The sequence below is a fragment of the Artibeus jamaicensis genome, unplaced genomic scaffold (genome assembly GCF_021234435.1).
Source record: "Artibeus jamaicensis isolate MK-2021 breed Jamaican fruit bat unplaced genomic scaffold, CSHL_Jam_final contig_1539, whole genome shotgun sequence".
Lineage (NCBI taxonomy): Eukaryota > Metazoa > Chordata > Mammalia > Chiroptera > Phyllostomidae > Artibeus > Artibeus jamaicensis.
The window spans coordinates 1,376,557-1,398,160 of NW_026521299.1; the positions used below are offsets into that span (position 1 = coordinate 1,376,557).

Sequence of the window (21,604 nt, forward strand, 5' to 3'; positions counted from 1 at the left end):
AAAATACTTATTTTCAGAGAGAGGGGAAAAGAGGAAGAAAAAGAGGGAAACATCAAATCTGTTGTTACTTCTCACGAGCCCTCACCTGGAGCCTGGCCACAACCCAGGCGTGTGCCCTGACGGAATCGAACCTGCGACCCTTTGCTTCACAGGCCAGCACTTACTCCACTGAGCCACACCAGTGGGGATATGGCCATGTGTTTCTGGTTGCAGCTTAAAAGGCTTTCCTTTTTCTTAAACGAATTTAGGCATCAAGGAGATTGGGAATAGCCCTTTTAGGCCTGCTCAACTGGCTCCAAAAAATTCAGTCTTTAGGCGTTTTTGAGTTGGGGCACAGGAGGTCTCCAGTGTCTTGCCCGAAGAGAGCTGTCCTCCCCCTCGAGGAGTGGGTGGAGTTACTGAGTAGAAAGGGCCTGTGCCATCGCCCTGCCCTGGCACAGATCACCCTGTTCCTCGTGCATGTAGACATCTGCCCCTTGGTGCACAAATGTTTGTCGCGTGGCATTCGTGGCTGCGGTCTGGGCTGTGCACTTACGTGGCTCATTGTTCTGTCCCTCCCTCAGAAGTGCATTGCTGTCACACTCAAGTGTTTCTTTTTTACTGAGTGCTTGGAACACTGATCTCAGGTTCTTTGGGGGCCATCTTTAATTACCGCATCTTTCGAACTATAATACGCACTCCCCCCAAATTTGGGAGGAAAATGGGGGTGTGTCTTATAGTCCGAATATAGCTTACCTGGCTCGCTGTAGGGGGTGCAGTGTGGTGGTGGAGCAGGGTCGCAGGAGGCAGGAGCAGGGTTGCCGCTGCATTTTCCTCCCAGTGGGGGGGGGGGTGCACGTGTCTTATAGTCCGAAAAACCTGGTAGGTGTAAGGGAGCGAATTAAAGAATACCTCTCTTTAGTTGTTTCTGAAACAACTGAAGAGAGTAACATACACATAAAGTCATGCAGATGGAGATGCAAATACCACTTTTATCACCAGTAAAGATAATGGACAGTTGTGGTCTTGAACTGCAGTCAAATGAGCTCTGTCACTTGAACAGGCAGCTGGAGTAGAGGGCGGCCACAGGAGCCCGCTGCCCCGGGCGTACACTGTGCCTCTTGGGGTGGGACAGATCGGAAAGCACACCTCCGGCAGGCAGGGAGTGGGGGTCTCTTCAGCGGCTTCACTGGGGGGATTTCAAAAGTACGCTCACCAACCTTGCTTAGTCTGATTCTGCCTTTCATCAGGTTGGTGGGATTTATTTGCAGGTCTTGTTTTTTCAGTGGACATCTGGGTTGCAGGATGTACTTGATAAATCTTTTTATCATGATGAGTCTAGTTTGTCTAAGCAATATTATGACATGTACTATGGTGATGTGCTGTTTGCTTTCAAGTAATTAAAAATAAAAATATTGGGCAATATGTTAAGGACAATTAATGCTTTTCATTTAGTCACATAGTATTTGTTAATGATTTTGTTTTGTTTTGAAGAAACATGTGCAAAATAGATGATGGTGGAAAATCAGCCACAGAAAACTTGAGGAATCAGGAGCATTTTATGTTTCTGTGGCCTTTTCACATTTTGATCATCTGAGAAACGTGGCAGCTGCTCCCCAGCCCCTGTGGCAGCGGCCGAGGCCCCGGAGCAGGCGGGAAGTGCCGTGGTGTGAGCTCCCGGAGCCTCAGTCCTCGGGGCCCTGGTCAGGTGGCCCCTGCCGCTCTTATCTCCAGACTGACTTCTCAGGCACTCACTGTTCTCCGGTCTTTTGAGCCAAGAACAGTCACAAGATAAGCACTGTGTGGACCTAAGAACAGAGTGTATTCTGCACTGTCTGATGAGTACTTTGTGTCTCTCAAGTTGAGATTCCTCATAGTGAGCTCTGGAAAACAACTGCTGCAAAGTTGGAAGATAATGAAAAGATTAATTATACGTTCCTTATCTGGCCCAGCTCTCAGAGTTGACTGATGGAAGTTCACTGACCTGAAGATGGATCCAAGAACCCTGGAATGTGCCATTTTGTATTGTTTCTCTTGAAAAATGTCGTTAGTGTGCAGAGTGGTCGGGGCAGTTTACTTGGTGTGACCTTTATCCTTGAGGCCCCTCCAGGACCCTACATGTGACACATGTGGTGAAGATTAGCGTTTGCAGGGAAAACAGAAATGAGAGATGGTTGAGTTTGTGTCAGTCTGTGTAATTGAGAACTTCTTCCTGGTAATTCTTTAAAGACAGTCTTCTCTATGTGTTTGATATAAAATTAATTGAGCCAGTACTGCTGATTCTAACTTTTGTGAAACAAAAATATTATTTAAAAATTACTAATACACATTCTGACAATGGAAAAAAATCTGTAGTGTCTCTCCCTACTTTCAATTTCTCCATCAGTTTTGTGTATTTTTTTAAGATTTTTTTCATGTTTAACAAATTTATTTCATTTTTGTTTATTTATTTTTTAAAGATTTTATTTATCTTTAGAGCGGAAAGGAAGGGAAGGAGAGAAATATCACTGTATGGTTGCCTCTCATGCGTCCCCTGCTGGGAACTGGCCGGCAACCCAGGCATGTGCCCTGACTGGGAATCAAACTGCGATCGTCTGGTTCATTTTTATTTTGATGATATATAATCTACAACTTATTTTTTGTCATTTCATATTACTGACTTTAGTTAATTGGAGATTTTTAAATCACGAGTGAGTGTTGAATCATCAAATAATTTATATCTGACAAAAGGAACATACAGTTTTTCTTTTTTAATATGTTAGTGGGTGTATCAGATTCTCTGATGTTCAACACTCCCTTAAAATGGACAGTTGCCCATTCTTTAAAGACATTTCAGAGATGTCACAAAGCCCCAGATGTGTGACCCGGGCTGGGAAACCTGAGAGGGCCACAGCCTTGCTGAGAACAGGACTGACCACACACCTTGCTGCATCGGGGTGTTGGAGAGAGACCCACACTTCCTTCCAGGGGCTGTTCTTGGTGTAGCTGTTGAGATTATTAGGAGTGACACGTTATTAGAGGTTCATAACGTTAACCTAGAAAATACTAGATTCTGAGTAAAGTTGTCCTAGTTGTAACCTTAAGGAATTTGTGTTCAGAGGGGTCTTAAGCTCCACGGCTGCCTTCTCTTTTAGAGTTTATTATGTTTCATTTCCTTTCACAGTCCTTTGAAGGTAGCTTCATAGTCAGGTGGAACTTCTCACACCACCCCCCAGTTAAAATACTTGGGTGTGTTCTGAGCACTAGCCCTTACCTTGGTTGGCTATCTCTCACTGCTTTGAGGAACTAGATTAAAGGGAAATATTTCTCCACCAGCTCTCCTCGAGAACACCTGGTGCCTTAGCCCAGTACATGACGCAGTCACTGAAGGTCTGCTGTTCACACCCACCACAAGTGGCCAGAGCTCAAATACTCTCTTGGGTTTATGGACCAGATTTGAAGTTAGTTGCTTAAAAGACAAATGATCCATTAGCTTCTAGGAGCTAAAACAGGAGTTTAAACATTTAGGTTTCATGTTCCCAAAGAGTGAATGGGTAGGTTATCTCTATAGTTTCTTTCATCTCTAATATTTTGTTTTATTTAGAGATTTTTATTATTTTTAGAGAGAGGGTGAGGAAGGGAGAAAGGGAGAGAAACATGGATAACATCAATTGGCCCGCAACCCAGGCATGTGCTCTGACTGGGAATTGAACCAGTGACCCTTTGGTTCGCAGGCTGGCACTCAGTCCATTGAGCCACGCCAGCCAGGGCTCATCTCTAACATTTTGATTTGGTATAATCGCATCTGTTTCTCAGACTGATTCCTCAGGGAGAACTGTGCCTGCAGGCGGGGGATGGAGGTTAGTGTTGTGTCTCTGTTGAAATTGTGCCCCTCTTAGTGTTGGCTTGTGCCTGTTTTTATCCCGATGCTAGTTTTTTTCTTCCCGTATTTTGGATTATACATTTACATTGTTATTTCTGGCATTAGTGTTCATTGTCAGGGAGTGTGGAGTTTTTTTTAAAAAGACTTTTTTTTTAGAGCAGTTTCAGGTTTATAGAAAAATTGCTAAAAAAGTACAGAGAGTTCCCATATACCCCTTCTCTCCCTCACCGTCCCCCCCTCCCCAGTTTTCCCTCTTAACATCCCATGTGTGTGGTGCTAACATCTTGACTGTGGTGCATTTGTTATCACTGATACGTTATTAGCTGAAGTTCGTATCATAACTGTCAGTTCTGTGGGCTTTGACATACGCACCGTGGTGCATATTCACCATTACAGTATTACACCGAATAGTATCACGGACATGAGAATGGCCCAGGTTTCATCCCTCCTCCATACCCCCTGAGTCCCTGGCAACAGCCGATCTTTTTACTGTCTCTACAGTTTTTATTTGTTTATTTTAGAGAGAGCGAAAGGAGGGAGAATGAGAGGGAGAGCAACGTCAATCCGTTTCCTCTCATCCACGCCCTGACCAGGGACCAAACCCGCAACCCAGGCATGTGTCCTGAAGGGGAATGGAACGGCGACCTTCCACTTTGTGGGACGAGGCCCAGCCGGCTGGGCCACCCGGTCAGGGCCCGTGTCTGTAGTTTTGCCTTCACTGGAATGTCATATAGTTGGAATCACACCGCTGGTAGCCTTCTCAGACTGCCCTCTTTCACTTAGTAATGTACAGTGAAGACTTATTCATGTCTTTTTTTGTCCTGATAGCTCATTTTCTTTTATTGCTGAATAATATTCCATTGTCTGGGCGTTCCAAAGTTTGTTTATTCGTTCACCTATGGAAGGGTACCTTGGTTGGTTCCAGGTTTTGGAAATTATGAATAAAGCAGCTGTAGGAATTCATATGCAGGTTTTCTGTGGGCAGATTTTCAGTTCATTTGAGTAAGCACCTACAAACATGGTTACTGAATTGTACAGTGAGCCTGTATTTAGCTTTGTAAGACACTGCACAAGCAGCTTTCAAAGTGGTTGTTTTCACTTTGCGTTCCCACCAGCAATGAATGAAATTCTTACTCCATGTCCTTACCAGCGTTCGGGCTTGTGTTTCAAATTTTAGCCATTCAAGTTAAGTGTGTGGTGGTATTTCATTGTCATTTTCATTTTCAGTTCCCTAATGACATACGTTGTTGAGCACCTTTTCATATGTGTCCTTGTGACCTGTATCTTCTTTGGTGAAGCATCTATGCAGCTCTTCTGCCCATTTTTGATTGTTTTTTTTCTATTTTTTTAATTGAGTATAATTGACATATTACATTGTGTTAGTTTTAGGTGCACAAAAAATGACTCAGTATTTGTACACGTTGTGAAATGACCACTACAATAATTGTAGTTAACATTTGTCACCACTCATAGCTACAAAACAAATTTTTTGTGTAATGAGAAATTTTTTTTAACTTTATTTATTTTTAGAGAGAGGGGACGGGAGAAAGAGAGGGAGAGAAACATCGATCCGTTGGCTCTCATACATACCCCAACCGGGACCAAACCTGTAACCCAGGCATGCGCCCTGACCAGGAGTTGAACAGTGACTTTTTGCTTTGCAGGACAGTGCCCAACCGACTGAGCCACGCCAGTCAGGGCATGATGAGAACTGTTAAGATCTACTCTCTTAGTAACTTTTATATATAAAATACATATTACTAATTACAACCTCCATGCTGTATATTATATCTCCATGACTTACTTGTTTTATAACTGGAAGTGTGTATCTTTTGACCCCCTTCACCCATCCCACCTCCTCTTCCCTGCCCCCACTCCCACCAGTCTATTCTCTGTATCTGTGAGCTATTTTTTAATGATTCACTTATGACATTATACTGCATTTGTCTTCTTTCTCTGGCTTACTTCACTTAACATAATGCCTTCCAGTTGCATCCATGTTGTCACATACGGCAAGATTTTCTTTTTTACAGCTGAACTGTGTGTGTGTGTATTTGTATATCTCACATTTTCTTTATCCATTCATCTATTGATGGTCACGTAGGTTGTTTTAACTCTTGGCTATTGTAAATAATGCTGCAGTGAACGTGGGGGTGCGTATATTTTTTTGAGTTCGTGTTTTCATTTTCTTTGGATAAATACCCAGAAGTGGAATTGCTGGATCATATGGAAGTTCTATTTTAACTATATATATATATATATATATATACACACACACACACACACACACACACACGCACACACACACGCACATACATATGTATATTTGCTGTTGCATTGTATGAGTTCTTATATGTTTTGGTTAATACCCTATTATCAGATATATAACTTGCAAATATTTTCTCACATTCAGTAGGTTGCCTTTCTATTTTGTCAATGATTTCCTTTGTGTACAGTCGCTTTTTAGTTTGATATAGTCCCGCTTGTTTGTTTTTGCTTTTGTTGCTTTGACTTTTGGTGTCAGATCCAAAAAATCATCACTAAGACGTGTCAAGGACCTTACTGCCTATTTAAGTCTTTAATCCATGGTGAGTTCATTTATTTGTATGGTATAAGATAGTGGTTCCATTTCATTCTTTTGTATGTAGTTTTCCAGTTTTCCCAACACTATTTTGAAGAGACTGCCCTTGTATATTCTTGGCTCCTTTGTTGTAAATTAGTTGACCATATGTGTGTGGGTTGCTTTCTGGGCACTTTATTCTATTGTATTGATCTATGTGTCTGTTTTTATGCCAATACCACACTGTTTTGATTACTATACTTCTGTAATATAGTTTGAAACCATGGAGCATAATGTTTTCATCTTTGTTCTTCTTTAGATCGTTTTGTCTATTTGGAGTCTGCTGTGGTTCATAAAAATTTTAGGATTATTCTATTTCTGTGAACATTGCCATTGGAATTTTGATAGGATTATCTTAATTTGTAGATTGCTTTGGATTTTATGGACATATTAACAATAATTTTCCAATCCATGGCCGTAAATATCTTTCAGTTTTTTGTGTGTGTATCGTCAGTTCTTTCATTGCTGTACAGGTCTTTCATCTCTTTGGTTGGCTTTATTCCCAGGTATTTTATTCTTCTTATGCAATTGTAAATGTGATTATTTTCTTATTTTTTTTTCTGATATTTTGTTATAAGTGTATAGAACTGCAACAGAGCCCTAGCTGGTGTGGCTCAGTGGATTGAGCACCAGCCTGTGAACCAAACGGTCGCCAGTTCGATTCCCAGATAGGGCACATGCCTGGTTTGTGGGCCAGGTCCCCTGTGGGGGGTGCACAAGAGGCAGCCACACATTGATGTTCCTCTTCTTTTTTCTCCTTCCCTTCTCCTGTCTCTAAAAATAAATAAACAGAATCTTAAAAAAAATGCAAAAGATTTTTATATATCGATTTTGCATCCCGGGTTATTTGTTCTTTTTACTGTTGAGTTATAAGAATTTTTTTGTATGTTTTGGATAGACATCCTTTATCAGATATATGTTTAGCAAAGATTTTCTTCCAGTCTATGGCTTGTCTTTTCATCTCACAGAGCAAAAGTTGTTAATTTTAATGAAGCACAACTTACCAATTTTTTTTAATGGGCCATGCTTTTGGTGTTGTATCTATAGAGTCATTGTTAAACCCAAGGTTACCTACATTTTCTTCTATGTTATCTTGTAGAAGTTTTGCATTTTATTTTTAGACCTGTGATCCACTTTAAGTTAATTTTATAAAGGTATAGGTCGCCCAGTCATAGCGGCTCACTCAGTCCGTTGGGTGTTACCCCACAAAGCAGAATGTCTCCCGATGGAGTCACAGTCAGGGCGGCACAAGCCTGTGTTGCTGGTTCAGTTGGAGCGAAAGGCAGCCAGTCAGTGTTTCTCACAGCAGCGTTTCTCTCCCTCTTTCTCCCTCCCTTTCTCTGTTAAAAGTTGTAAAGTCTATGTCTAGATTCATTTTTTGCATGCAGATGTCCAGTTTTTGCAGCACCACTTATTGAAAAGGTTATCTTTTCTCCATTGAATTACTTTTACTTTTTGGTCAAAGATCAATTTACTGTATTTGCGTGGGTGTATTTCTGGGCTATGGTTCCATCGATCTATTTGACTTTTTTTTTTTATCCTCACCTGAGGACATTTTTTCATTGCTTTTTAGAGAGAGAGGAAGGGAGAAAGAGAAGCATCGGTGTGAGAGAGAAACATCTATCCGTTGCCTTCTTGTGTACACCCCAGCCAGGGACCAAACCCACAACCTAGGTATGTGCGCTGACTAGGAATCGAACCCATAACCCTTTGGTTATGGGATGACACTCCAACCAATGGAGCCAACTCTGGCTAGGGCTGTTTGACTTTGCTTCACCAATGCCCCAAATACTACTCTGGCTTGGTCACTGTAGCTTTATACTAAGTCTTAAAGTTTGGTAGTATCGGTCCTCCAACTTTGTTCTTTTCCTCCCTTATTGTGTTGCCTATTCTGGATCTTTTGCGTTTTCATATACAGTTTAGAATAAGCTTGTTGATACTCAAAAAATAACTTGCTGGGATTCTGATTGGGATTGTGTTGAATTTACAGATCAAGTTGAGAAGAATTGGTTAATAATACAGAGGTGGGCAAAGGTAGGTTTACGGTTGTGAGTATGCGAAGCACAGAGTTTATTCTTGTACCATTATTTATTTATTTACTGCTACTGATTTGTATTACTTTTCAACATACTTTTGCCAGCCCCTGTATTGAACCTTCCTATCCATGAACATGGAATACCTCTCCATTTATTTAGTTCTTTGGTTTCTCTTATCAGAGTTTTGTAGTTTTACTCATATAGATCTTATTTATATTTGTTAGATTTATACTAAAGTATTTCATTTTGTGTGCTAATTAATGGTATTATGTTTTTAACTTGAAAGTCCAGTAGCTTGTTGCTGGTATGTAGGAAAGCAGCTGACTTGTAGCAAATAATCACTTAGTTCCAGGAGGTTTTTGTCATTGTTGTTCAGGATTTTTCACAGAGATAATCATGTCGTCTGTGAACAAAGACAGTTTTATTTCTTCCTTCCTAATCTGAGTACCAACTTTTTTCTTTTCTCACTGCATTGGGTAACATTTCCAGTGTGACATTGAGTAGGAGTGGGCAGAGAGGGCATCTTTGTCTCGTTCCTGATCTTGGGGAAAGCACCTGGTCTCTCACCATTCAGTATGTGTCAGCTGTACGTTCATTTATTGGCTGTTTTTATCAAGTTGAGGAAGTTTCTCTCCAGTATTAGTTTTCTGAGAATTTTTTATCATAAATGGGAGTTGTATTTTGTCAAATACTTTGTATATATATTGATATGATCATATGATTGTCTTCTTTAGTTTGTTGACATGATAGGTTATATTTGTTTTCAAATGTTGAATTAGTCTTATATACCTGGAATGAATCCTACTTGGTTGTGGTGTAGATTTCTTTGTATACATTGTTGTGTTTCATTTGGTAGTTTTTGGTTGCAATTTTTGCATCTCTGTCAGGAGAAATACTGGTCTGTAATTTTCCTTCTTGTGCTGTCGTCCAGTTTTGGTATTAGGGTAGTGCTGGCCTCACAGAATGAATTAGGAAGTGTTCTCTCTGCTTCTGTTTTCTGGATGAGATTACAGGGAATTTGTACAATTTCCTCTGTAAATGTTTGGTAGAATTCACCAGTGAAACCATTTGGGCCTGGTGCTTTGCATTTTGTAAGGTTAAAAAAAAAAACCTGAATATTAGGCTCATTCAGATGACCTGTTTTTCTTGTGTGAATTTTGGTAGGAATTGGTCCATTTAATGTAAGTTGTCATATCTGTGGACATAGAATTGTTCATATTAATCTTTTGTAATCCTTTCAAAGTTCATGGGATCAGTAGTAATGGCCCCTCTTTGAGAGTAGTAGCTTGTGTATTTTTTTTCTTGAGTAGCCCAGATAGACATTCATCAATTGTGTTGATCTTTTCAAAGAACCAGTTTAGAGTGTGGTATTTTCAGTTCATATCACAGTTTAGAGCCCTGATAATTCTTGGCTTTGAATTAGTCTCCAAATTTTTGTCAGTAATTGCTATACATGTTGTTACAGAGCACACCAAAACTGTGAGCAAGCAGACCGGGGCCTGTCCACGTGTTGCCTTAGTGAAAGACCCAGCAATTAATGCTGGAAGGAGCAGATCTTTATTTACAACACTCCAACCTTGGTCGGGGCTCAGAGCACCTCAGCTCAGAGCCCTCCTTCCCATAAGACCCAGCACTTCCCATGCTCCCCACCAGGCTATGAGCCAAAGCCTCTTCCAAGGTTGCCCATGACCTTATCTGTGCAGGATCTGGAGTACATTGCTATCAGCCTCCACTTAATAGCCAGGAAAGTATGTGCCATGTTACTCTGGATCATGGTAAGACTCAGGAAGGCACAGATCTTAATAGTCCAGGTAAAATCCAGGTGCAGCCAGTCAGAATCTTGCAAGGAAGTCCTTTGCAGCTCTGGAGTCAGCCAGAGCATGTACTTCTCCCCTCTCACTTCTCTTTCAAATCGCATAACAGAAATTCCTTGATACAGACAGCATTTCTCTTCCCTCACTCTGACTCCCTGCATGGCCAAGAGCACTTCTTCCCAAGCCACATGGTCAGGAGAGCTCTGCACGGCTGCTACATCCTGCTTTCTTCTCCTTTCTAAGCCATGTGGCCAAGAGACAGCAATGGCTTCTGTGCCTAGTTTAAATCCCAGCACCTCTTCAGTAATCCCATTTTGACTCCGCTCACACTGGGTTACACCTGCCTGTTCTGTATCTTCTGCCTTTCTCTGGTTGCCATTGTTAGTCTGGGTAGGGGTGGCCTCCAGACGCCAGCACTGCCTTTGCTTTTGAATAGGCAACTTCCCATAGGCACCACAAGGGGGGAATCACCTCAGGGCTATATCACAGGTTAAAGTCAGCCCATCTCCATCTGCCTTAGTGGAGGGGCTTAACATATCCGTGAAGCTAGCCAGCTGTTAATTGATATGCAAAGTACCTCTCACCTGATTCATCCATTTCCCCATCCCTCAAGTACACAAACACTAACAAAAACTGATCAACAAGAAAAAGGGCTTTAAGTAAATTTACGATTTTGTGTTGGGCTGAATTCACAGTCATCCTGGGCCTCATGCATCCTGCAGGCTTTGGGTTGGACACCTCTGTCCCAGACTATTGATTGAAGCAGGTGGCGAATAGAGACATAAACTTAGAGATCAGACGGATCAGGTCTGCGTGCTGGCTCCCTGTGCTGGAGGTGTGTGCTTGGGCAAGTGGCTCACCTTGCTTTAGTTCTGTGTTCTCTTCATCTCTCTGAGGATATTAAAGTTTATAAAAAACAATTTTTTAAAGTTATTTTAAAATTTATTTATTTATTTTTAGGGAGAGAGGGAGTAAAACATCAGTGTGCGGTTGCCTCTCACACACCCCCTGCTGGGGACCTGGCCTACAACCCAGGCATGTGCACTGACCAGGAATCAAACTGGCGACCCTGTGGTTCGCAGGCCCGCACTAAATCCACTGAGCCACACCAGCCAGGGCTCTGAGACACAAGTTCTTATTTTGCTACTTAGTATGAATATTAGAGCTAATATATGTTAGTTGTCCAGTACGATACTTAGTATGTTGTAGACTCGTAGCTCTTGTACTTCTGAAAGACAACATCCATTAGACTAAGTAAAAACTTTCAGGGTTTATTGACACTCTAGGCCAGCGATTTTCAACCTTTTTCATCTCATGGCACATGTAAACTATTTACTAAAATTTGTGGCACACCTAAAAATATATTTTTTTGTTGATCTGATGCAAAAATAAAAGGTATAATTTTGACTTATTCACGCTAGTTATTATTGTGTTGGCTGTTGTCATTTTTTAAAATGACAATTTTCGGGAAAAGAGGTCAGTGCCCCTGACTGAATAGTCAGATATTGCATGTTTCAAAACTTCTTGTGGCACAGTGGTTAACAATGGCCATTCTGGGCCGTCAGCAGGTGACAGGACTTTCCTTTCGTTCTGTGACATACGAAACTGTGTTTGTTCCCATACAGCGTTCTGGTTGTTGTGAATGGCTGCCTCTTGATTGAACATTTAAAATTTGAGAAGCAAAAAGCTGTTCATAGAAAAGCCCTTCTATTTGGGAAAACTGGTTTCTTCCTAACCTTCCTGGTCAAGCCGCTTGTTCCCCAGGCGGTGGGGGCCGTGTGGAGCATAGCCTTGCCTTTGAGGCAGCAGTTTGCCGAGGTCCTCGGCCACCCGCAACGAGTGCTGTTTTCTGGGACTCCCACTCCAGGGACAGGGTGCTAGGTGCCTTTTTTGAAAACCTAGACAAGGAATTGGGCAAACAGAGCAGATTTGGGAGGCTGATCACTTACAGAGGCAATGGAGTCCCTGAGACAGGCCCTGGGATTGAACAAAACTTAGGCACGCTGCAAATAGAGACAGAGAAAGGGAGAAAACCTGGACGTGGTTAAAGCCAACATGTTGCTTTTGCTTGTGCTTTGTCTTAATTTTCCAAAATAATGTGCCTTGTTCAGCTGTTTTTACTAACAGAAGTTACAAGTGGCTACAGTGCTTACTAAGTTATGGAGAAATAACTTTTAAAAATGAACTTAAACACAAAAAGCTTAAAGCAGCAAAATTGTATGTGTCTTCAGAAATAATTGCCATGTTTCCTCCAAGAACAGAATGTGGTTTTTAGAAAGGAAGTAGTCTGCTTGGGGAAGTCAGTCACCTGGGTTGCGTGGAGCCGAAGCGGAGACGAGGCTGCTGGTAAAATGGTTCTGGGAAAGGGGTGGTTGCTTGTATCCTGGCTCTCCTGGGTCAGAGCAAGTGATGGCCCTGAGTAAGAAGTCTTGGCCTTGGACTAGGACGCCAGGCAGGCCAGAGGTCACGCACGTGGGGGCTGACTTGCTGAGCTTCCATCCCTTCAGAGTGCTCTGGCTTCCTTTGCAAACCTCAGCCTCAACCTCACTCCCTTTGCTCACAGTGCCAGACCATTGCTCACACCAGGATTTGTAGACTTAGCCATTAGGAAAGTGATTCTGAGCCTTAACAGTTCAAGTACTTACCTATCTTCCAGAGTGAATGTTCAAGGCTCTCGGAAGGCAACCTCAGGAAGAGCAGTGAGGGGAGGAGGGCAGGGGTGCTGATCGAAGGAGAGGGCGGAGGTTGTCTCCTGTGACGGGTGAAGAGGACTCACCGGGCACGTGGCGGGCACGTGGCGCAGTGAAAGAGCACGTGGCTGGGGGGCGGGACCTCGCTTCCAGTCCGGCGTGGCTGTTCTCCTCTCCACCGTGTCTCGTTTGGTCAAGATTGTGTCGGCCACTGGGGACTGACAGATGACTAAAACATGGCCCTGCTTTTGAGGGTGTCATCGTCTGACGAAGGAAACAAGTTTGTTGTGAACAAATAAAGAGAACATACGTAGCAGTGCGCGTGTTTCAAATAGACGTCTGAAAGGAGCTGCACTTACAGTCCACTCAGCCTGGAAAGTGGGGTGACATGGCCTTGAAGGATGTTTGGGGTTTCACAGAGATGAGGCTGGGCGAAGCAGAGGCAGCAGCAAGTGCAAAGACCGGTGGCGGGAACCTGGCGCCTCCGGCACGCACTGCAGTGTGGAGGGCGGGAGAGCTGCGGGACTAACAGGGCAGCAGTGTGGGCAGACCCTCGCTGCGTGGCGGGTAGGGGTGTTTTCCTGTGGGGGAGAGAGGGCTGTCTAAAGCTCTTCGGGAGATAAACCTGAGTGGATACACGGGTTAAAGACATGCCCGTGACTTTAGAAAATTAACACTGACATCATTGTAGAGAGTGTTTTTTGTCAGTGGAGAAAGAGTCAAGGTCATTTTGGAGGTTATTTCAGGAGTAAGGCCATGACTTTGAAAATGGAGAAGGGGCCAATCTGTAAACTGTTTTATGAAGTGTCTGCGAGTTGGACCTCCTACTGGCTCTTCACCAGCCCGAACCTCACTGTCGTTCTGACTAGCAGGCACCAAACCGTTAGGTACACTTCCTACACCGCCTTCTAAAATCCACTTGCTTTTCAGATCACTGACCCATCTGGTCCCCTCCCCTGGGGGACTGGTACTGTACTCATATGGGCAAGCTTGGTTTTTTTAGCCTTTGTAATTGAAGAGCTCCATTCAGAAGCAAATGGGAGTAATTGATTTTTAATCCTCTAGAGGCCGGAAAAATCAAAGACCACAGGATTTTTTTTTAAGGAAGCCAAACCCAGAAATAAATTTTCTTCAGAACTCCTTAAAAGAACTCTTAAGTATCTCATAACCAGAAGCCTGTCTCTCTGGAACAGATCTGGCTTCACTTAAAAAGAAAACGTGGGTGTGTGCATGGGTGAGGAAGAAAATGCTGGGGCACCTGCTGAGCAGCCAGGGAGACCCGCTGAAGCCCAGTGCAGGAAGAGTGTTGCAGCAGGGGGAGCGGCCCGCCTCCGCCTGGGTACAGTAAGGACTGGGGGGTTTACGGCCAAGGAGCGAGGGGAGGGGTCAGGGCACAGAAAAATCACTAAGAAGAGACTTCAAGGGTAAAGGCGTTCATGCTAAACTTACCTAACAGGGTTTTTGCTAAAAGCTGGTCGAAGGCCGAGACAGCAAAGGCCGGGTAAGGGGACTCAATCAGATACTCAGGGTGGGGGCTGCGATTAAACTTAACAGTGTTCTTGCTGAAGCTGGGCTGAGCTGGCCAAAGAAAGGATGGACTCCGAAGTCAAGCCTGGTTATAGAGTACTCAGCACAGCCTGACTGATTTGGTGAAGGACAGTCTTTGCCTTTGTGTGCGTGTGTGTATGTGTGTGGTTACAAAAGTAATGCGTGCCTCACCCCCAGAACCAGTCAGTCTTAACAGTTTGGCATATAGCCTTCCTTACGTTAGTGCGGGCTTAGATTCGCTGTTCTTACGGAAATGAGATCGTGCTCTGCGTACTGTGATGCAGGTGCACTTTCCACTTCATACGTCGTACGTGTTTTTTCATGTCAGCATGTGATCGCTGCTTTCATTCTTTAGAATGCCTGTGGCACTTCAGGTACTAATGCCAGACCCTTGTATCTTAGATTTGTTTTCAGTTTTTTCACATTTTGCCATTTATTTCATTAAACAGCCTTCTCAGTGTAGGAATGGGGCTAGTGACATCTGCATCGACATAAAGCCTAGACGATTTACTAGAAACTTTGTAGCTAATACGTGTCACGTCCAGGACTCACTTGTATGGGACAGTTGCATGTGCAATATAAACAGCTGGATCTTTGACGCTCAGCTCACATACCCACCACGTTCAGAATACTGTTTTTATCTGTGGCTCTTGAGGCATTTAGGAAATATATGTGGTACTTTTGGACCTAGAACCTGACCATAAATTTCATTTCAGGTGTTCATTTCTTGTGTGTGTATTAATTTCAGTATTACAATTTTTGTCATTTTAATTTCCTCAGACAGCCAAATAATTATCTTAAGATTAAATGAATTAAGTCAACATTATAACGTTTATGCTTTCACTAATTACCTTAAGTAAAAAGTTTATCAAAGCTCCGGCTGGTGTGGCTCAGTGGTTGAGTTCCAGCCTGCGAACCAAAGGGTCGCCTGTTCGATTCCTGGTCTAGGGCACATGCCTGGGTTGCAGGCCAGGTCTCTGGCAGGGGGCATGTGAGAAGTAACCTCATACTGATGCTTCTCTCCCTCTCTTTCTCTCTCCCTCTCTTTCTCTCTCTCTAAAAATGAATAAATAAAATCTTAAAAAAATAAAAACAGTTTGTCAACTAATTGGATTTCTGGAAATGTTAGTGGGGGTTTTTCAGTTAACTGCCTCTGCCCGTTTCCTTCTGGGGCAGCGTTCCTACACAGAACGTAGTGCCTCTCTCTGTGCTCTGTTGGTTTCTTGTGACTCTAGAGAGCAAGAAAAAGAGCAGTACAGAACAAATGGAGAGTGGGGGCCATGTGAACCAGGGCAGAAGTGAAGGGGCATGAGCTGTGGGGAACTCACCACGTTGCGGAGTGAGGAAGCAGTACAGAGCTGTCTTCAAGAAATTGTATAGCACCGTGCGTAACCACGCGGTTGTCACCCGGTCCAGCTCCGTGACCCCAGGTGAGTTACTCACCTCCTCGGGTTCCCTTATAGGGTTCTCTTACCAGTGTTTAGGGCTCTTGAGTTCCCCAGGACAGAAACTGAGAGGAAGCGCCAGAGAAATTCCCAGGCACATTTTATTAAGCTTATGCTCGAGCACAGGGGAGGCAGCGCGGGGGGAAAGGAAGGCCCTCTGACCTCACTCTCTGAGAAACCTCGTTGGGTTGCTTTGGTAAGCTGGGGACAGGGTGAGCTTGTGGGAAAAGGTGCGGTTGTGAGGGTTCAAGGAGTGGGATTTTCCATGTCGGGGTCAGGCTACTGCGGCCTTCTGCCTTCTGTTGGCTGCTTAGCAACTGCCTCCCCACCTTCCCCATGAGGGCCAGCATGGTGCCTACTCACCACCATCCACCCTAGGAAGGTGCACCTCGGTCAGTGGCCTGTGGGGATGGTGGTTTCACCGTCCACAAGGAGGTAAGCTGTCAGAAGGGAAGTAATAAATACTTAGGCTCTTTGTGAGAACGTGCACGGGTGGTTGCATTCTTGTGGTCAGTTTATCTGGTGCTCCTTCTGGCCATCTGGCATTCCTTAGGCCTGAAAGGCCCTCTGCTGTTTCAGTTCTGCTGAGAAGTAAATAGTGCATTATTTAATCCACTTCAAGTGTGCTTGGTTCATAGTAAACATTTCACGTTAACTGTTATTTCCAGGCCTTTAAGACTAAATCACAATTCCAAGAAAGGGGTCTCAAAGTCTGGATGGAGTGAAGTGACCGTGGAATTCCTTGTCCAGGACAGGGTGCTGTGTTACTTATGCTGGGACAGCAGACACGAGCCAGGACCTGAGGTTTCCCGAAGGCGGAAACCCAAACAGGGCCGATTAGGGCGTCTGCCTTCTTGCCTCAGCCCAGTTAAGCCCCTGGGCTTGGACAGACCAGGGAGCAAATCATTCGTAAAAGCTCTTCTTCCAACAGACACACATGTTCACTCTACAGTAGAGGAAACGTTGCCTTTTCTTTCTACGTAACATGTTATCTTCGAGGAGTGTGAGTGTGTACATATATTTAATAAAATTTGTGCAGTGTTTGTTGCTCAAGAAATAACTTGACAGAGGTTATTTGAGTTCTTCCAGTTTTTAAAATCTAAAAAACTAACGTTACCGTACTTTTCTAGGCGTGGGTTTCTCTTGCCTGCGGCACTGTCAGCATGTGCCAGATACATTGTTCTTGGCAGCGCGGGGCCAGTGGTAACTATGTGGGCCTGCCTGTAAGTTGCGTGAAAGACAATCAAATAGTGACGAATATAGAACTCTAAACTGAGATGGTGGTGATGATGGCAGAGTCCAAGGAGCTCTGCAGGTAGCCTAGGAAGAGCCTGTCTGGCCCGAGAAGAAAGGAAAGAAAGCATCACCCGGGAGGAGGGCTTTGCTCCGTCCTGACCAGGAGTCGAAGAGGGAGCGCGGTCGCCTCCACTGTGGATGAGGAGTGCAGAACCCTGGGGAGAGTCTGTTTCTAAAAGATCACCGTGGCTGCAGTGTGATCACATACCCTTCCCCTGGTTGCAAAGCCCTTTCTTCCCTTCTTTCTTGCTAATGGAATGCCATCCACCCAAGCCTTTTTTCTGTGCGACCTTAGCATTCACCCAGTTTTTTTCTAGCGCTCAGCACATTGCATTGTGATTTTGTTTCTGTCTCTGAGCTTCTTTAGGGCAGGGCTTGGTCTTATTTATTGTAAGGTACCTAGAACAGCACTGCGGCTTTGCCACTTCTTCCCTCTCCCCAGATGCCTGAGCAGTCACTCTGTGCCAGGTGTGGTGTGCTTGCCGCTTGGGAAGCTGGCGCGGGACAGGCACAGCCCTGCCGTCACGGGCCACACAACGGTGCAGCTGTTTTGCTCGGTGAGTGAATCCAGTGAATGAATGAGTCACTACTCAGAATCAGAGTTTTGCACCCCAGAGACCACTTTTATGCAGTTCAGCAGTTCTGTGCCTTTTCTGTAATTGTGGAACAGAAACAGTGAAGGCTGAAGTGTTAAGAAGCCATGCTAAGGTGAATTGAAATAAAAGGTGTAGGACCCCAAAGTAATAATGTCAACCAGGGGAGAAACATGGCTCATACGAATCTGCGTTACTGTGAATCCTCATGAATACGTCGAGGTGGCAGCAGAGCCCTCCTAACTCGGCGTCCAGGGCACGGTGGCGCACCGCTCAGGTCGTCGTGCCCCTGTCCCAGAGTGACAGTTCCTCCCTGCGCTCTCCCGTGCTGCCCTTCACACTCCTCCTCCCTGCTGGAGGCGATGATGGAGAGGCCATGCCAGGCTCGCCCCCAATAGCAGTGACTGAAAATGCCAGTTCTTAGAGCCAGTGTACAAGGTTTGGCCCAGTCCCTACTCAAGGAACTTGCCGATTCATGTGTGTGAGTGTTTTTGTGTGTGTCCATGCAAATTACTACCTAGAAACAGGAGGGCCCAGGACAGAATGCTGCAGAGAGCAGCACTGATAACCCATATGTCTATTCTGAAGACAGTTGTCCTTGGCAGGAGAGGGGGAACGCCTTGTTAGCCGTATGGGACAAGGAGGCCACTCTTCCCGGAATGTGTGAATGGTGCCTCCTGCGAGTTAGAACGGGGCGTCCCCTTTTCACTTGTGTTCCTCTCCCATGAGGAAACAGACCCTTCAAAGTCACTGCCTTTCGTCACATGCTTGCAACACAAAAAGCCCACAGGACACCAAGGTGGCCGGGATCGTACCTTTCCTTAGTCCACAAGGGCTCGTCCAGCCTGACCTGCAGTGTCAGGATCGTTTCTGCACCGTTCTTACCAGGAGGCCGCCTGCACTCCTGGGCTCCTTTTGGGGAAGCAGCCATTTCCAGGTCTGAGTTCTCCTCACTGTTTCCTCCCTGTCTCTGAATATTATGCTTGTGCTGCCATTTCTTGAGTTTTAAGTTTTAGACATCTTCTGTCAGTCTCAAATGGAAGAGGAAGGGTTCACACTGTTGGGCTTTCTCGGTCCACTGCCTCTCCCTTCATTCTTCGGGTGTATCATTAGACATTTTTAGTTAGACCAGTATTGAAAATTTATGTTTCTATTTGCATGGCTATTAGTGTGACTCACCTGCCGAACCAATTAGTATGCAGTGGGCCTCAGTTCTTGAACTTAATGTGTTCTAGAAAACTGTTCAAGAAGCAGTTTCTTTGTTCAGAAACGAAATCTCCTTTGTCACCTAAGAGACAGGTGACTCATCGTGCATGAAGGGGTTGTTGGGTCAAGACCCAAGCCCCCAAGTTTTGTTAGACAACCAAGACAGGTGTTCGTGACAATTTGGTCGAGAGCCGAATTGCTTGAGAACCAAGACATTCAAGAACTGAAGTTTGACTGTACTGCAGTCCTGTCCCTTTTCTCTCACGCAGCCCATTAATGCATCTCTTGTTGGTTTTCTGAGTTTTCTGTGTCTGGTTCACTATTAATTCCCAAACCACAACCGTGGTTTATAAATCCCTGAATACCCTTTTCCACACCCAGGTGGACACACGAGTCGATCTTGCGAGCTGCATTTCCCCCACTGGCTCGTCCCTGCGTTGCCCAGTGGAGGGCGGTCACCCACGCCGTTCCCGAGGCTCGCTGGGCGGCGAACCCCCAGTGCCTGCTTTGCCCTGTGTCCTGGGTGCCCGTCTTCCTCTTTCTTGGTTTGTTCATTTATTCGATCGAGTATGTGCTCCACATGCTTCCTAATAAAAAGGGTTGTGAGGGAGTTAAATTTGAGACCCTACATGTCGAAGAATATCTTCACCCTCCCTTCATACCGTACTGATAATTTGTCTTCTAGACTGGAAATGTGTCACCTCGGAGTTTTGAAAGCATTGCTCCCTTGTCTGTGGCTTCCAGAGATGCTACCGAAAATGGCAGTGCACTCGGTCCTTCGTGTGTGACTTGTGTTTTCCCCCCGGCGGCTGCGTGCTCTGTCCACGGGTCCCGAGACGTATTCTGAAATGTCACCTGTGCCTGGGGGTGGGCCTCTGAAGAAAAATTGTCCTGAGCATAGGATGCACTCTTTCAACTGGGAGTTTGGAACACAACTTCCCTTTCTAGAATCCCTCAGTTCTAGAAAAATCTCTGAAGTTACTTCTTTGATGATTTCTTCTCCTCTCTTTTCCTGGGACTCAGTCTTCCAGTTTTTAAGATCTTTTCTCTTGTATTTCCCATCTCTGCTTTTACTTTCTGAGAAATTTACTCAACTTTATCTTGTAGCTCTTTATTTACATATATTTTCTACTGTCATTTTTTTACTTTTCAGGAACTTTGCACTGATCTAGTTTTTTCTAATCTGGTTGTTGTGTAATAATGGGCTTTTATTATTGAGGTTTTATTTGGTCCCTCATTTCTATGTTTTTGAGTCCCTTTATTCTCTTTGTTTTGTGCTCATTTATATTGAACAACGGCCCTTGGTTATCATTTTCATCTATGGCTGAGACACTAAAAAGCCAATCAGAGGGTGTATGCAGAGGTAGGAGGGACTTGTCCTGGGTGGGTTCTACATAGTACAAGGTGATTGGGCAGGAACCCACCTGTTTTGTTAGGGAGTCCCCAGAAGGCAGTATCTGGTGAACTTTTCTGTGGTGGCATTTGGTTTTTCCAGGAAAGAGTCTTCCAACCTTCTGTTTGGGGTGGAGGAGGGGCCGCCAGCATTCTGGGGATTGAGTAGACACACAGGGCTGGGATCTTGTCCTTCTGGCTGTTGACTTCCTTTTAGGGGCTTTGTTTTTAGTGCAGTGGCTCCCCTAGCATTCTGCTGTTCTTAATGTCCCCTAGTCTGGTTGTTTCTTCACAGAAGAATCTACCTTCTCCAACCTGGATACAGGAGTAGTAGCCTGGCGGCCTCCGCAGACGGGACCAGAGACCTGCGGTCTAACACCTTTCTGTACAGAATTTGTGTCAAGTCCCTGTTTTCAGTCCCTACCCTCCCCATACCCTCTGCCACCTGGTGCCTGTGGTTCCTGAGCCTTCCCGGGCACACGTGGGTGGGCATCCCGCTCTGGCCACGGCGTCACCGTCTCAGCTCTGCTAACTTAACTGTTCTTCATCTTCCAGAAAGTGTTGACATTTTACGTTTCAGTCTTTTCTCTCCTGTTCCTTTTGTTTGTTTCTGCTCCCATTTTAATGAGATTTAGGAGCAGATAGAAATAAAAATACATGTTCATTTTTCCCAAGTTAGCTACATAGAGTTCCTTCGGGGGTTTACGCGATTGTTTGATGTGTTGCGTAAGCTTTGTCTTTCTCTGAGGATCACAGTTTCTTTGACAGTGGAGATTGTTTCATAGGCTCCTTCTTATCTTTCCTTTTACCCTCAATGGTTAAGTATGTAGGAAGCTTTTTAGTAAGGATATGTCAAATTCATTTCAGTAAGATGAACTCTTTAAAATTAGACTAACTGTGGACAACGTTTCATTGTGTTAGAACGCTGCCAGCCCTTCCTGAGGTTCGGCAGTAAACCTGCCTTTGCAGGGACAGCCAAAAGGGAAACACAGTGAAGGCCTTGGGCAGAAAAAGGCTGATGAGACAAGCTCCTGTTTCGACCTTCTGTAATGAAGTAATCGGGAGGTGGTGGAGAGCAGAGCCTCTCTTCCCCTTCAAGGTCATTGCCATCACTCCATTTTCA

General features: G+C 44.5%; 1 protein-coding gene across 9 annotated transcripts in view; it reads left to right on the plus strand.

The window, feature by feature from the left end:
* ANKS1A (ankyrin repeat and sterile alpha motif domain containing 1A) overlaps window positions 1-21,604 on the plus strand; it is a 187,332-nt gene that overhangs the window by 46,249 nt on the left and 119,479 nt on the right. The window contains exon 1 of one of the 9 annotated variants that reach the window (XM_053669090.1): window positions 8,079-8,135. The exons of the other annotated variants lie outside the window; for them this stretch is intronic. The gene's annotated coding sequence lies outside the window, so the exon portion shown is untranslated. Of the gene's footprint in view, window positions 1-8,078; window positions 8,136-21,604 lie in introns of those variants that run through there. 9 annotated transcript variants of the gene reach the window in all.